The 16,597-nt window shown below is 45.4% G+C and overlaps 1 long non-coding RNA gene across 1 annotated transcript in view; it reads left to right on the forward strand.

Moving 5' to 3' along the window:
• Positions 1-16,597, forward strand: part of LOC146183927 (uncharacterized) — a 64,671-nt gene that overhangs the window by 38,388 nt on the left and 9,686 nt on the right. Inside the window, exon 7 of the long non-coding RNA XR_014708818.1 lies at positions 10,021-10,200. This is a non-coding gene — a long non-coding RNA (uncharacterized LOC146183927). The remainder of the gene's footprint in view (positions 1-10,020; positions 10,201-16,597) is intronic.

A 16,597-nucleotide genomic window follows, 5' to 3' on the forward strand; every position in this document is an offset into this window, starting at 1 on the left:
AGCACACATTAAAGAACTCCAGGTGGTCGAAATTTCTGGAGCCCTCCACTACAGCGTCTCTCAAAGGCTGAGTTTTGGGACGTTAAACCTCACAAACACAAACCTAAACCTAGTATTAGCTTTTTGTAGAAGAAAAACGCAACTTATGTGCAGTGCGTGCATGCCCGTTGCGCTACCACCGGACGATGCACAAATGTGCGGTGATGACCTGTGTACCAGCATGCCGGCGCAGGTGGTGCAGTGCATGAACGCGGCAACTTGCTTCGAATGTTTTGACGCCACATGGACCCACTAAGATGATTCGTTGTGATGGTGGTGGTGTTGAAGACTTTATTGTTATCAATTTTGGTGTCGCACAACAAGCTTCTCCAAAGTACAAAGGGTTCGAAGTACAATTCTTACCACACCGTTAGAAATTAAGGCCCATGATCGCAAGATGCTAATTATTATTTATAAATGGGACCCAACGAGGGCACATAGAAATTATGCACGCTTTGCGCCGTCACCATAGCATAAGGCAGCTACACGCACTCTGAGTAGCGACAATCGAAGGCGGCCTGCAGCGCTGGAGCTAACATGCAGTGAATGCACAGCAGATGCAGCGGATAACACGGCTCATTTTTTGTGTATTGCGGCAGTTGGGCGTGCACGTGTGCGCTTAGACTGTCACATATAACCACTGAATTGCTTGTTAATTTTGAGAGGTGAGCAAACTGACGTCAACATATCCTCGGTCGAGAGTTGGTAGTAGTTCGATTTAGTGTATGGAGTTTAACATTTCAAAGTGACTCAGGCAGTGAGAGACGCCGTAGTGGAGGGCTCCAGAAATTTCGACAACTTGGGCGCTCTTTAACGTGCACTGACAACACACAGCACACTGGCGCCTTGCTTTTTGTCTCCGTCGAAAAGCGGCCACCGCGGCGGGATTCGATCCCGCATCCTTGAGCACAGTATAGTCGAGTGCCCTAACCAATGAACCACCGCGGCGGGTACAATAGATTCTGAGGGCTAAGCATGGCTAAACCGCCTATATATATATATATTTATATATATATGTGTATGAACTATATGAACAAAAAAAAAAAAAAAGCACACATATACTAGATTCTCATTTCATGAACAGAAGCTGTGAGCTGTGGTGCTCAGTACTCTAGACCTTAGTTAGAAGTTAAATAATAATTATAACAGGTATGTCGTACGTGATCATTGTGGTGGCACGGCACCTACAACTTTAACATGCACGCAGATGTCGGTGCACGTTAAAGAACCCTAGAGGGTCGAAATTTCTGGAGACCTCCACTACGGCATTTCTCATCGCTCGAGTCACTTTGGGACGTTAAACTCCGCAAACCAAATCAACTAAACCAGTTATTGGAAGACAAGGTCAAATATTTCAAGTTTAGTGACAAAACTTTGCACCTTTCGTGAGCTAGATATAGTATTACTAAAATTTAATTGCCTGATTGATCGCTCCTGCATAAGGATGCATGCTCATGCATTTGTGCTATACATAAAGTGCATTTTATAGCGCAAACTCATACATACAATTAAGGAAGTTGCCAATATATATATGGTTGCATGCTTATTTTATAAAATAATGTATATAGACCACATATACTTAACTGATGTTCCAAAGCCAATCAAATTATACAAGAATGGACAAAGTAATGGGCAAAGCGCGGGTGCAAAGATATCAGTTGTATCAGTCACAATACAAAGGCAGATGAAACATTTGAAGCAGACACACTTTTTCCAGCTCCAAAACATGCATGGGACTTATATTTGACCGCAAAGTGACTGCATGGCGCAAATGTGCGCACATATCACTTTACTCTCAACTGACTCAGATGACCGCATTTTGATCCGTCTACTAATGAACCCCGCTGTTATATTTTTTGTGGGACAAAGAATAATAAAGGAAGCGTACCAGTCAGTAAATGCGCAGTATAATGTACTGAATGCAGAGCTCATGAAAAAAATAATCTACTAGTAATTGTGCACCACGCATTGTTTTTTTTTCAGCAGGCACAATATATATGCTTGCATCTCCACGAGTTTGCAAGGCTTGACACCGTTACTGTTCTGCATGAGCAGAATGTTCTAAACACACTGGCATGCCTGAGCGCAGGCACCGTATCGATCACGTTTAGCGGGCATGCGCCACAATTTGTGTTATTTTTGTGGCGGCTGCCTAAACCTATAAAAAAAAAGTTAACGCGTGTCTGTGGAATGTGTATACAATCTGTGTTGTTTAATTAAGCTGCAGATGTCAAGAAAAAAAAAAAAACATGCCAAAAATGAAACTACAGAGCTCAAGTTCCCATCTGCTGTGGTATAGTTTTGCTTTTTTTGTGTGATTTTGGTTGTTCGCGCTCGCGTTAATTGCAGCGTTATCGAGCTGCCCCGTGAGCAGGAGCAAAGTTCACGTCATTCTGAGTGCGTGGAGCGTCAGTGTGAAACAGACAGAGCACTTGAACTGAAGTGCTCTATTTCACGTCATCCAAGTGCTGATGAACAGTATATCCATTAGGACAGCATGCTGTCGACGCGCTGCGTAGTAAACACTTTGCATTAGCAAAGTGCGGACCCGGAATCACTGCCACAATTAATTGCGATGTAGCAGTTTAAACCACTTGGTTCCTAAACCAGTTGGCACCGCACAGTACACAGGGGTCCTGCGCTTCATCTCCATAGAAGCACGGCCGCAGGACCGAACCCGCGACCTTAGGATCATCAGCTGAGCACCCTAACCACTGAGCCGCCATGGCGAAGGAAAATACAATATTCGAAAATGTAACTATAGCCAGGGGTGGATCTATGGGCCACTCTTGGAGGGTGGTCGCAGGAACGGTCCCATTTGAATGATATACATTTGTTGGAATTTTTTCATCAAAAAAAAAAAAAAAAAAGCTTTCAGCCTGATTTTTCGGTTTAAAATTTCTTAAGAAAGAGGTGGCAGATGTCTTCACCTTCTCACCCCGTCCTTCTTATATATTTTCTGCCGGCAACATGCTCTATAACCTGTGTACCCAGTCTGAAAGCCTGCAAGCATATAACCCTGCTATAGTAAACTCTGATACAGTAAAAACTCGGATATAGTAAAGTGAAACTGAAGTCCCAGTTCAGCTTCCATAGACAACTGTACATTTTCCCCCTTTATAGTAAAGGCATTTTCGGTAAAAATCGGTTATAATAAAGTGCGCCTGGCCGCGGCAATGACTCCCACAATATGACATTGCCATCCGCGCACTACCTAGAATTGCGAGGAAAGATGTTTTGTATTTGAAAACAGAAAAATAACATCGAGTGGCTTTTTGAGTGGCTTTACCACCAGGCTAAGCAGCATTCAGAAGAAGCCTACTTTACGAAGGCCTTGGAGCCGTGAGGGAAAGCACGCAGCATGTAGGGGAAAAAAAAGTAAAGATGTCTACAAACATGGAAAGTAGGCGACGCGGTCCATTAAAAAAGTAAGGGAGAGTAAAAGTGCAGCAAGAAATAGGAAAGGGGAAAAAACGGGAGAACATTCACCGCACTGTGCAGCACGAAGCATGAGGCAGCGGAGGCAAGAAGTGGAGGTACAGCGTGTGCGGTCTTGCAGTACTTGCCTGCCGTACGCATTTATCATTTACAATTGAACCTGGATGTAACGAACCTCTATGTAATGAATTTAACAAAGTTTTTAAATTCCCTAATGCCACACCCATTGAAGCCAATGTATTTTCGACCTCTATGTAACGAAGGTGTTGCAGCGGTCATCCTTGATGTAACGGACTCACGAAGCTGATCAGTCATTATTTTTTGAGCTTTTACTGAAAATATGGCCAAAGAAATCCATTAATTTAGTGAATATTAGAACTCTAAGAAGCCAGCACCTACGTGAACGCCTGTAATCGCAGAAGTCAAGCAAAATTGGCGATGATGATGATAGTATTACCTTCTAGCGCCGTTCTGTGGCTAACGCAGCGTTGGTAGTATAGTGCAACACCAGGTGGCATTAGTGGCTGCAGTTGATTTCTTTGTTGGTACTGTACGTGTGTGTAGCACATGTAATTTTTGCGCACGTTGTTTATTCACCATCTTCTTGTCTGTTGTTCTGTGTCTCGTGCATGTCTCGTGTGTCTGCGGATTGCCCCGCCGGGGTGGTGCAGTGGTAAGACGCCCGACTACTGTGCCGGAGTACCCGGGTTCGAACCCGACCGCGGCGGCTGCGTTTCGATGGAGGCGAAACGAAGAGGCGTCGTGTGCTGTGCGATGTCAGCGCACGTTAAAGATCCCCAGGTGGTCGAAATTACTCCGTAGCCCTCCACTACGGCTCCTCTTTCTCTCTTTTCACTTTCACTCCCACCTTCCTCTCTTATTCAACGGTGCGGTTGAGGTGTCCACAGAAAACAAGTGAGACAGTACGTGTGTCTCACTTGTACGTGTGTCTGCGGATTTGCGGTGTTGGTTTGCCCGACGTGTTTCGGAAGTGCTAGGCTAGCCTTTCTGCCTGTATTCGTGGGGCTCTGTTTGTATCTGCTGCGTCAGTTCGTCGTGATGAGTTCAATGGCCAGAAAACGAAAACTTTTGTCATTTCAAGACAAACTTGCCATTTTAAACGCGGTCTCCGCGGGCGAGAAGAAGAAGGTCGCCGCTCGTTTCAACATACCAGCGAGCACCCCCTGTCAACAATTTTGAGTGCGGAAGAGAAGATTAGATGTGCAGTGGAGTCGGGAACAAAGGCTATGAAAAGATTGAAACTGTCAACATTTGATGATGTGGACAAGGCAGTGTTCTCGTGGTTTTTGGACATGCGAGCCAGGGATGTGCCCATAAGCGGAGCGACATTACAACAGAAGGCGAAGGATTTTGCGTGCATCTTGGGCCATGATGACTTCAAAGCAAGTAACGGGTGGCTACAAGGTTTCAATAGCCGATACAGTGTCATCGGGAAAGTAATCTGCGGCGAATCTGCCTCTGCAGACAGCGATGCTGCTGCTTCGTGGGTGGCTGACACGCTTCCTGGAATACCGAGTCGCTTCTAAGCGGCTGAAATCTATAATGCCTGTGAGACGGCTCTCTTTTATCAGATGCTTCCGTGCCGCACGCTGGAACTTAAAAGAGATGACTGCCGTGGCGGAAAGCAGAGCAAACTCCACGTAACAGTTCTACTGTGCACCAACCTCGACGGCACTGACAAGGGAGTCCCGCTAGTTGTTGGAAAAAGTGCCGTGCCCGTCCCAGGTGCTTTTGAGGGGACGAAGCGTATGCCTGTGAAATACACGGCGAATACTAAAGCGTGGATGACTCAGGCAATATTTTCTGAATGGCTGAAAGACTTCAACCAGGATGTCAAGCGGCAAGGCCGTCAAGTTTGCCTACTTCTGGACAATTGCACTGCGCACCATGTTGAAGGCCTGCAGCTGTCTCACATCGAACTGCACTACTTCCCGGCTAATTGCACATTACTAATACAGCCGCTGTACAAAGGAATAATCAACAGTTTTAAATGCTGTTACCGGCACCGACTGATACAGAAGCTTCTTCTGAACATCCACATCCGTCTGGAACGGGAGCTGAAGATCGATTATTATCAGTCAGTTGAAATGGTTGCTGCCTCCTGGCAGCAAGCATTTCAGGGCAGAAGTTATTAAGAAGTGCTTTATGAAGGCAGGGATTACAAAAAACGCACAGGCTGATGCTGACGACGAGGAAGAAGAGACTTCAGCTTCATCCGATGAGGCCGAAGTGTGGGATGAGCTACGCAGCAAGGGTGGTGTCCCCGACAATGTTGACCTGAGCGACATTTTGTTTGCCGACAACGCTGCCGCAGCTACGGAAGAAATGAGTGACGAGGCACTTGTCGAAAGCGTGCCAATCCTGATGTCTGTGATGACGGTTCCTGTGAGCCAGATCCGTGTGACGTGCCCACCGCGAAGGAGGTGATGAACGCAATTGACATATTGCGCCGTTTCGTTGGCTCGCGCGACGACGAAGGAGCATTACATGATTTAGCTTCATTGGAGCGCCCTGTTGTGCCTTCGCTCGCGTGGAAACAAGCAGAGATTACGCAGTTTTTTATTGTAAAATAAATGCCTGAAGGGTGAGTTCACCTTCACTGATATCTGAAGCCTTTCAGTTTCGTTTCTGCATCATTCGTGCGAGCCTTCATACAAAACCTGCATGTAACGAAAAATTGCGAACTTTTGTCAACTTCGTTACATCCAGGTTCAACTGTATCGCCTTTTAAAAGACAGAAACGGCAAAAAGTAACACCGTGTTCATGTAAGGCTTTGGTTTTCACAGGAAATCAAACTTGGTTGTATTTGTAGCCACAGTTCCCTCACTTCCACAAGGTGTAAAACATTTTTATAACTGAAAAAAAAAATTGCACGAAAAGATGATAAGAGAGAGATGGTAGGTATTTCAGAGTGTTTTTTTCATTAAGCAACAAGACATGTTCAGGAAGTAGGCATTTAATTACCAGACAGCATCTTTAGGACCATGTCATCACCAACAACTGATATAGTAAAGACCCTGATATAGTAAAGATTTTTGCTGGTCCCAGTGACTTTACTATAAAGAGGTTCTACTGTACAGCAAAAGCTCTTCCTTCTTCTTTTGTTCCCTTTCTTTTGCTATAGCAGTGTTTAGTGAAAGTGCAACCTCCTGCATCTCAAGCATCACTCCACCTTTCCTCCATATCTTCCCTCCATGTCCCTATACCCACCTCATCCTGGACTAGAGTTTTTCTAGGAACTTAAATTAGAAGTACTTGTCGAAATTTTTGTGTGTGCGGTGGTGGTGGTGGCTAGCTAAATGCGGGACATGCCGATGTGTGTGTGTGGGGGGTGGGAAGGGAGGGGGGGTTGACATGTAGCACAATAAGGAATGTGCTCTACAGCAGGACACTGGCATCCTAATTAATACCGCTGTCACATGGGCATTTCGAAGGCCCTCAAACCGATTGTCTAGCGACTCGAAGGCCTTCGAACGTTGCTACACGGGCGTTTTCAATGATCATTGAGTCGATAGTCTATCGAGTCAACGGAACAGCTCAGAACTCTATTGAGATCTCGAATGCTTTCGAACGTCGCGCAAGGTTTACTATGCAAAAATATGAGCCATTGCTATTATTTCATATCTTTAATTTACGCAGTAAAATATTAGTGTGAGTAATAATTTGAAAATAGCATCGCTCTTTTTTAAGGGGCATTATTTTTGTACTCTCTAGCACTGTAACCTGTGCTGCCGAGAAAAGCAAACACAATGAAAAGCACAGCCGCATGAATGTCAACTCGTTAAAAAAAAATAAAAATGAAGTTGACCTTTAAGAACAACTAAACACCTGCAGTTACTAAAAAGGTAACTGTTATATTTTATTTTGCATTTATGGAAAGATTTTAGTTCTTTAAGCAAGACCGATAGCAACGATAGTGGCGCTACAAAAGTTTGGCGCCAAACACCAGAACTATTTCCACAGCCTTCGAGTTTTGCCGTGTTGCAGTGGCACAGTCCGATTGAAAATCTCCAATCGCGATTGAAAATCTCGAAGGCTATCGACTCAATTGCCTTTGAAAATGACAGCGTGACAGGGCTATGACTAGATAGCATCCGTGTTTTCTCAGGCCCCTCTGGTCTCTAAAATTGCCGAAACTGCACATCCAATATGCCAACAAGCTCCCTACATATCTCTGGCATGTACCCTTGACAAAGGCTCCCTTCCCTTCGCACCCGTGCACAATGCCACTTTCTTCGATTATTTGCCTTATGCACTACATATGCATCTAGACCATTTTCACCTCCTGTCTACTGGAGCTGTAAAGTTTACAGAAGATGTATATTCCATTGCTGATGCACTGTGTAGTGCTGTATAGATTTGTTTTAGGGTATGAAAATACATACCTGCCAGCTCTGTTGAATTATCTGGGAGACTCCCAAATTTTCATGCTTTTGTACGATTGTACAACCAAAACAGAAATTTCCCAGAAACACTCCCATGTCTGGCCAAATCCTTTTTCTACCTGCCCACATAGCTCCGAGGCTACCTACCACGTGACACCGATTGACATTGTGATCAGTGAAGAGTCTAAAAAGCATAGTCAGCTATGCACAGTAGCTAAACCTGCCAGAACTACTTTCATTTTGTTGTTTGGAACTGTAGCACTGCTGCTGCCTGGGGCGGCTCATGCGTGGCACTAAGTTCGGGTTCTGTCTAAAGTTCATGACTTCAGTTCTGCCTGTCGACCTTATGCAAAAGTGTTGCCATCTACCGGAAGAAAATGGAAGCGAGTAAACGGCGCCTTGTTAGGGGATTACGGTCGCGGAAGTGCCTGGTGTGGAACATATGAGCGGCTTTCTCGGTTTGGCAATGCTTTTATTTTCAGGTTTAAGAGAAATAATTACTGAAAAATTATCCGGGGACCTTTCTGTGCTGTCCACGTTTCCGAGGGGCTTTGCAGGCACAGATTATGTGTCAAAAGACAATCAGAGAGGCACCGCGGCAGCAAAGAAATTGACAATGCTGTCATATGTTCAACACTAGTAAGTGCGCGCACTGGGCAAGGATATGCTTTCTTTTAATTTTGAAATGTCGGACTCACACTGTTCTCCATTCGCTGGGCTCAGCTGTTTTGTTTTCTCTTCACTTCGACACATGGTGTGAGCCTGCTCCTCCAACCTGGCTATTCCCCCCATCCCCATCCCAACTCTGGAGGGCTGGAAGCCAACCCTGCTCGGCTGCCACGACTTACAGGCCCAACAAGCCTTAGTCAGGCGTGCCCAGGCGATGGCTAACTAAGGACCTCCACCTAGTGCTTGCAAGGACCGGTTCCTTACAGGCTGATTCAAGTGTACCTCCTGTCCCTTGTACAATCTAATAAATGCTCTCACCACCACTTCCTTGTTCGATGGCAGCGCAGATGCGTGCACTCTCTCCCAGACTGGTTCCTCCTCACCCCATCGTTTTCCCCGCTTCCTCGTAAACGCATCATGTGAGCTGTGGCGAAGATGGAGGCTGCTGTCGCACTCACGGCGCACCTTCAGCGCAACCACAAAACGTATCACCACTTCTATAACCTAGAATAATTCTGATTTACTGTAAACACTTTCAAGGTGGTTTCGCTTACAATCAATTCTTAGTTCTGCATTGTCCTTTTAAGTCGTCATGCGAAAGCTGCATATGATGAAAACTTGGATGTAACGAAAAAATTGCAGACATTTTGCAATTTCGCTATAACCAGGTTTAACTGTATGTACAGCAAAGTTTGTACAGTATCCTTTTCTCAGGCATAAAAGAAATTTCACTAAGTAATGGAGCAGATAAGGCTAACAAGAAATGCCATTTTTTCTGGTCGATAAATCTGTCATTGTCACACCTACCATAGTACACATGCCTGAGCTGAGCAGGCACTACTGTTTCATTCAATACAGGTTCGAGGAGGTCTGTTCGGACGATTGCTGTCTTTACAGGTCATGCCTGACATGACTCTTTGTCCGAAATAACTGATGTAAGCCTACTCATCTCCAAATGAACATGAATGAGTGCCTGACACCACAGACTTTTGCGGATGTTGGCCAGGGATGTGCTCCTAGTTTGAATTTTCTGGATTACTGAGATTTTACTGTATTTATTTTGGTCAGACGAGCAAATGAATTTGGTTATGCCAGGTTTCTTTTCACTTCCTTATTTAAAAACACTTCTTTTCTTGCCTGATGCAATCAAACCCACTCTTTGTTAATGTGAAGGGAGCTAACTGGTAGCAACGAAGGGCAGACAAATGCCTGAGATGTGCTCCGGGGCCACAGCAACAGTACTGTCTTGACACATAGTTTAGGAAAATGGCTTTGAATCTTTGCACTTCTCTCCATTCTTTCTCCATGAATAGCCCATCGCTAGATTTTTTCCCGTAGTGCCACTAAAATCTAGCGCTGTAAAACTAACACGGTTGCATCTATCAACTCCTTATCAATGAAGCCATTTGGGAGCAAAAGCTGCACAGTGCACTGCAAGTTCAAGTGAGCATGTGCACTCCTCTGCAGCTGCCGAGAGGGAGTTGCTGGAGGAGCATCTGGCTGAGGTGGGAGCTCTACAGCGGGAGCAGTGTGCTCGCGATGAAGATGGGGAGACGCAGCAGCATCGCCTCCGCGCATCCACAGCTAGAGGCACTCAAGGAACAGAATCAGCTGTGCAACATTGCATGGCACAATGCCGAAGAAAAGGTGCGTCCACGCATGTGTCATTTCCTAGTCCATGATTTCCGCTAGTGGCACTCGAGGTGCTTTGTTGCAGGAGTGAAAGTTGTGATTTTGTCGTTTTGTTTGCATTGATGTGTGCAGTTGTCATGCAGTAAACGTTTTTTGAACTTTGTGGGACTGGAAAAAAATTCGGATTATCCGATGTTTGATTTATCGAATGGCCTCGTAAAAACTGACAAGAGCCATTTGCATTACGGTAAATTTACTGTATTTACTTGTACAATGAACCCCCGCCCACTTTTGCTGCTGAGAACTGGAAAAAAAAACTGTGTCGTCGCAGTACATGACGCATTTCTTGGCAGTGCGCCGAGGTGCTGTGTAGCAAATAACATGCATCACCATATGCATAACTTTGATTTTAGAGGGGGAGGGTGGTGTGGAACTTGGCAGAGCTTCAGTGGCCTTGACAGGAGTGCCTGCGGTGGCTTGCTTGGCCCACCCAATGGCGCAAGCTTGATGTTCATTACATTTGCTTTATTCCGCCATGATTGGGGCGGGTGCCGTCCTCTACTTCAAAATCATTGACATGCGTGATAACAGCAAAAGCTTTTTGAAGCAAACGATGCTGAAAAACCGGCGTCATGATCCCGGCTGACCGGCATGCTTTCATTTCTGATTGATGGATGGAAGGATGGACGAACCGTCGAAAAAAAAAAAAAATAAAGTCAAGTTTTCTCCGAGTAGTGAATCCTTTTCCCAAACTGACATTTTTTTTAGAAAAAGAAAAAAGAATGTGAGTAAACATGGTATTTGGTGGAAAATTGGGCAATGGTCGCCTGCTTTCTAGACGAGAACAGCACGTCAATGATTATTTTTCACATTGCAATCAATGTTTTATTGCCTGCACACCGTTGGGAGTGCCAAAGCAGAAGTGCTCGAAAATGGCAAGGGCCTTCACGGCATCCTTCATGGTGCAACGATACAGCGGCGGTGCCCCTTCACAAGCAGTGTGTTGCATGTTAGGCTTCACCTCACGACGCGCTGAACGGCACTTGACGAGCACGCATTTTGGAAGCAGCGGAAGAACCGCAGTGGAAGCGCATAAAAAACTCACTACCGCTATCCGAAACACCGCTCAACTATGATTGGTTAGCTGGCTGACGCGCGACTAGTGACTGCCGTTACCACGGGTTGGCACGATGCTCATCAAAGCGAAACCGAAACTAAGTAATCTGCCATTCATCGGAGATGAGGCTGTTCGTGTTTCGTCACACTTGCCGTTGTGTGCACGTCAGAGGTGCGCGGTCAACTGTGGGCCGTGTAGTTCAGGTTTGAGGAGTGCTATTGTGACTGTTGCTTATGGTGCCATGCAGTGGTGGCCTAACCAGTGCTAGACTTGTAGCGCTGGTCCAACGCCATAGTCTTACATGAGTGGACTGTGCTGACAGAAATATTTATCTGTATTTCTGAATAAACGGGGGTCGAATTAACGAGCACGTAGGTGGAAGTCTTGAAGGCCGTGTGGAACAGACAGCAAGCAGCCACCGCCATGGCCACCACCCCCTTACCGTCTGTATCCGCCGGCCACCGTGCTGGTCATGATGCCAGTTAGGCTTTACCCACTCTTCCATGGTTTTACCTGGTTTTGTCTTCCGTCCCCATTTTGAACATGCGCAGCCTCGTAATGGTGCCGCCATCTGGTGGGGGTGTTCGTTTGGCCATGTGGTCGACACCAGGCCGCCCAGACGCGGCGGTGTGTAGTTTGAATTATCCATAGCAGAACCGATTCGTGTACGAATCAGTGGGACGTTTTGTACACAGACCTCTATGGAGCTTGGCCAGACTAAAAAAATAGTGTAGTTTGAATTATCTGAAAGTCCGAATTAAGGAGCTTTCACTGTATATACTTATTTCACTTGGCACATTACAATCTACTAGGGTTGTCCACCCTTAAAGTGAACACGTCAGCACATGGTTGCTCTCTTCGGAGTGTCAGCGTGTTTGACCCGACAGCGTAACGAAGCAAATATCTATTCCAAGTGAAGCAGTACCTCCAGGACTCTGTGTACATACAACGATGTGTGGCCATGTCGAATGTAACGGCGCTCTAAAGAGAGCGACCGCCTCTCTTGTTTGGTTTTAGCATGTAAGTCTTTAAGGGGAGATGCTACTCGAAAAAGTTTTTCCTAATATTGATGCTAGGTGAATGATAATTGCACTGCACATATAGAGATTGATCTCCTCTTTCTAAATATGTTTTTAGTTTTAAAATAGCTTAATGCCTTCATATTATAAATGCCATGCATAAGTGAAAAATAATGCATGTTTGTGCAGTTGCTGTACACAGCAGCAAGCCTGATAGGGCGGAGCCAACTAGTTCTTCTTGTCCCCAACACTCCACTGAGTGCAAATAAGCAACATAGCAGCATTCCCTTGGCATGCAATGTTTTGAGACAATTTTATATCTGTTGCCTTGTTTTTAGCGGCTAGAACCAGAGAATTTTTTAAATTTTCATGCCCAAAAATACTGCTGATTGAATTTAAACCTAGATACTTGCATTTTACACATCCTAAAGATTATGCATGCCAAAGGTGTTGATTGAACTAAAATAACAACATAAAATATTGTGCACAAAACCCATGTTCAGCCCAAAATAAGAATTTGAGAAAAATTCGATTGAAAGATACAAAAGCTGTTTATTGCTGTTGTAGCAGCACTATCTGCATGAAAAATTGCACACAATGCAGGCCAGGGTATCATGATACAGTGCACAGTTTTAGAATTCACCAGCACCATGTGTTGCTCCCACAGTGACTTTGTGAGCAGCATTCTCAAGATGTGCCTTCTTGGCTAGTTAGCAATGCTGAGACCTTGCTTCTGTCAGCCACTGCGTTGTAGCCACAAGGTGCACTTTTTTTGTTATGGCATTAAACTCTTTATGGTGCACTTGTTTCGGCAAACCAAGAACCACACAAAATCGGGCAAGTTGATTGTATCCAGCACCAATAATGCATGCCACAACCACTGCATTGACGTTCACGGCGAAACTCTCCCTCGGGCTGGCTGAAGGGTGTCGTCCATCGGAGCTGCACACCGTGATAAGCATGACTACGACACAACGGACATGGCACACGCTACACTGCTACAACGCAGCTCTAGAAACGATGCGAGTCCTTTTCGCTTCTTGGCCAACTCGTGAATGGAAAGTAAGTACTGTCCACGCTGCCGACATGCTGCTCTGCTCGCCAGTGCGCTCGCGGCACCGATCTCGCCAATAAAGGCACTCGCCATGCTACATCTCCTCAACGCTCAAATTCTCGAAGATCCTTATCTTATCCGATGCACTGACGAAATCGTCTAAGCTGTCACTGAAACTTCAGTGCCCGGCCGGCTCTGAGCCGTCAAAAGCGTCGCCTTCGCCGAGGTTAGGCCTAACTGCTGTGGACGTCTCCACTGCATGTCGTTTCATTTTGCCGGCGACTTCCCTTGAACGCATGGTTTGACCGGTACTTTCGACACCGAAAATCACGTTTCTTCTCGGCTTCTATCGCAACGAGGAGCACGAAAATGCGTGCAATTTTGAAAACACGCCGAAAGAAAGCTAGCGAGCAAGCGTGACAGCGAGCTGCGTGTTGCATGAAGAGCAGACAAGCTATGGCCACTTCCCACACTAACAGCCAATGACGTGGCCGAAATCGCACGTGATGTAAATGGCCAGTGAAAATGCTAGGTTTGTGTGGCGAAACTTCTTTTTGTTATTACTTGAAGGGGGGGGGGGGGGAGGGTTTGTGAAGCGGCAAAGCCAGCTTTAGGGAGAAAAAGCGTGGGCCTGCCACCTTGCAAATTTTCAGTGGCGTGAGACGCCGCAATTTGATGCGTCACGCGCTTGTACATGGGTCATATCTGCCCCTTCTCTAGCCACCTTGAGTGCTTTAACAGACACTTAAAATAATTTTGCTATGTATTAAAGAGGAAGGATCAATATTGCTGAAACAGACAAATCACATAAGTGACTTTTTTTATTGAAAATCGTCGTTTTTCGACCCGCGTCTCCCCTTAAATTTGGAACAGTTGTCAACAGGGTATTTGCACGCTTTTGTAGTGCACATTCATGTTAATAGTTTACACACCAGATTCGCATCTTAACAATGAGCAGGCCTTAACGTATGATGCAAATTTTGTTTGACCCTTTGCATTTCCTTAATAGGCGCTGAAATGTTGGCATTAGAATGTTTCTAAATTTCTGTTGGAATGTGGGTGTCAAAGCATGGGAACAGACCGGCTGGCTTGCTTAGAGGGCTCGAGTGGTGCTCTACAGAGCAAAGAAAATGACATTTTGAGGGTGCCGTTTCATAGACAATTCTTGCATTCTTGAGCAGCTGCATAGTCACACGAGTGGCTCACACAACCCTCACAGCCAGAAGAGGGCTGGTGCTAAAGGTTTGGTTTATGGAGTTTATCGTCCCAAAGCGACTCAGACTATGAGTGATTTCCTAGTGGAGGGCTCCGGAAATTTCTAGCAACTGGGGTTCTTTATTGTTTACTGACATCGCACAGCACGCGGGCGCCTTGCTTGTCGCCTCCATCGAAAAGCAGGTGCGACGGCCGTGATTCGATCCCACATCCTTGGGCACAGTAGTCAAGTGCCCTAACCACTGCACCACCACGGCAGGATGGTGCAAAAGCATTTTGGCTTATTTGCTCTATAGCAAACGGCTCAGCAGCTCTAGGCAGGCATACTCAGGGCTATACATCTCTGTTAGAAGCCTTTATGGCAATCAGTGATATTCACCTCATGATAGCTGCCTGCCTTGATTACCATTTATTGGTTCAAGCCTTCTTAACCATGTGGGAATTGATATCAGCATCAGCATTAACCATGCTTTCAGGGTTTCGCAGAGGTACATGCAGATGCCATTTTCTGCTAGGCTCTGTGATGAAATTCGTCTGGCTGAACTTTCTCTCAGCGAATCAGATAAACTATGTTGGTCTGTTGTACTCTGTCTCACACCTCCAGAAAAGTAGACTTCTTGCCTGGTCATGGGTGAATAGCATCATAAAAAAGAAAGGTTATGGGACATGTGGCATTAGTTAAAAAAAAGAAATATGTTACATTTGGTTTGGTTTGGTTTGTGAGGTTGTTCTCATAGCCTGAGTCTCAAAGTGACTCAGGCCATGAGAGACGCCGTAGTGGAGGACTCCAGAAATTTCGATCATCTGGTGTTCTTCAACGTGCACTGACGTTTTATTTCTTTGTGTCCACGGCACATTGCTCGAGATTCAGATGCAATTTGCAAACTCGGGATCAGACTGCATGTGTTCATCCCAGGGTGTGTATAATGATGACGATAAAATGACCCATCAATTTTTCCTGCGTGTGTGGATGCCGGCCTGTGGCCTGTGCAAGACGTGCTTTATCCTGCTTCATTGCCAGGCATTGTGAATAAAAACTTGGTGTGCTGCACATTAGAGCCACGGAGGAGCTAGTGGAGAATGGGGATTAAGGTTACTTACAACACCAAATCAGTTTTTGTTGAGGGGTTTTCAGTCAAGAAAGGTGCCTACAGTTGGCAGCTGGGTAAAAAAAAAAAAAATGTGCATTAACAGCAGCAGCAGCAGTGGCCATTGAAAGCATAGCATGGCTTCTGAGCCCTTGGTAACATGACCTTCTAATTGCTGCAAAAAATTTAACCCCTGCAACCTATACCTGTGACGTATAAACTAGCAGTTTAAATATTTTGGTCCAGTGATGTCAAATGAAACTGCGAAATTTACTGGTTGGAAAAAGTCAACAAATTCAGTATTTAGCTGTTTATCTGTTTATCCAGTAGAACTCCACTGTTGTAAACTTCGGTATAGTAAAAACTCACATAAAATGAAGCAGTCGTTTCATTTTGCCTTCTATAGACCGTTTTCTCGGCGAGGAAGAAAATAGCCTCGCACCAGAGTGCGCAGCGCCGCTCCTCCTCTCTGGTAGGTGGGGACGCGGAGAGCCAGGCTATTCTACGGAGAAAGCGCTTGCGTTGCGCACAGAGTGTCTAGCATAGCTGAAAAGTGTCTAAGTTGGTTAGCTGATGGTAGCAATGCACTATTTTTACACCCTTTTTTATATTTTCTACGCTTTTTACATACCCCATCCCTGTTTTTTCTTCTTTTTGCCTCTTTTTTTCCTTCATTTCTTTAATCGTTTTATTTCCGCCGGCTGCAGTTTAGCTGCTAAGAAATTCCGTGGCTAGCAAAATCATTTTCTTTACTCTGTTGTTCAAATTAACAAGAAAATAACCAAAAGGAGATGTATAACAGGAGATAAAAGATTAACAGCGGCAGTATCCTCGTGTGTAGCTGCTCCGGTTGCAACTCTTTCATTTGGGCGAAGACGAGAAGCCTCTGAATTTCAAGGCCCAATTGGAGGTGTTTCAC

The sequence above is a fragment of the Amblyomma maculatum genome, chromosome 7 (assembly GCF_055883805.1).
Source record: "Amblyomma maculatum isolate TAMU_Amacu chromosome 7, ASM5588380v1, whole genome shotgun sequence".
Taxonomy (NCBI): Eukaryota; Metazoa; Arthropoda; class Arachnida; order Ixodida; family Ixodidae; genus Amblyomma; species Amblyomma maculatum.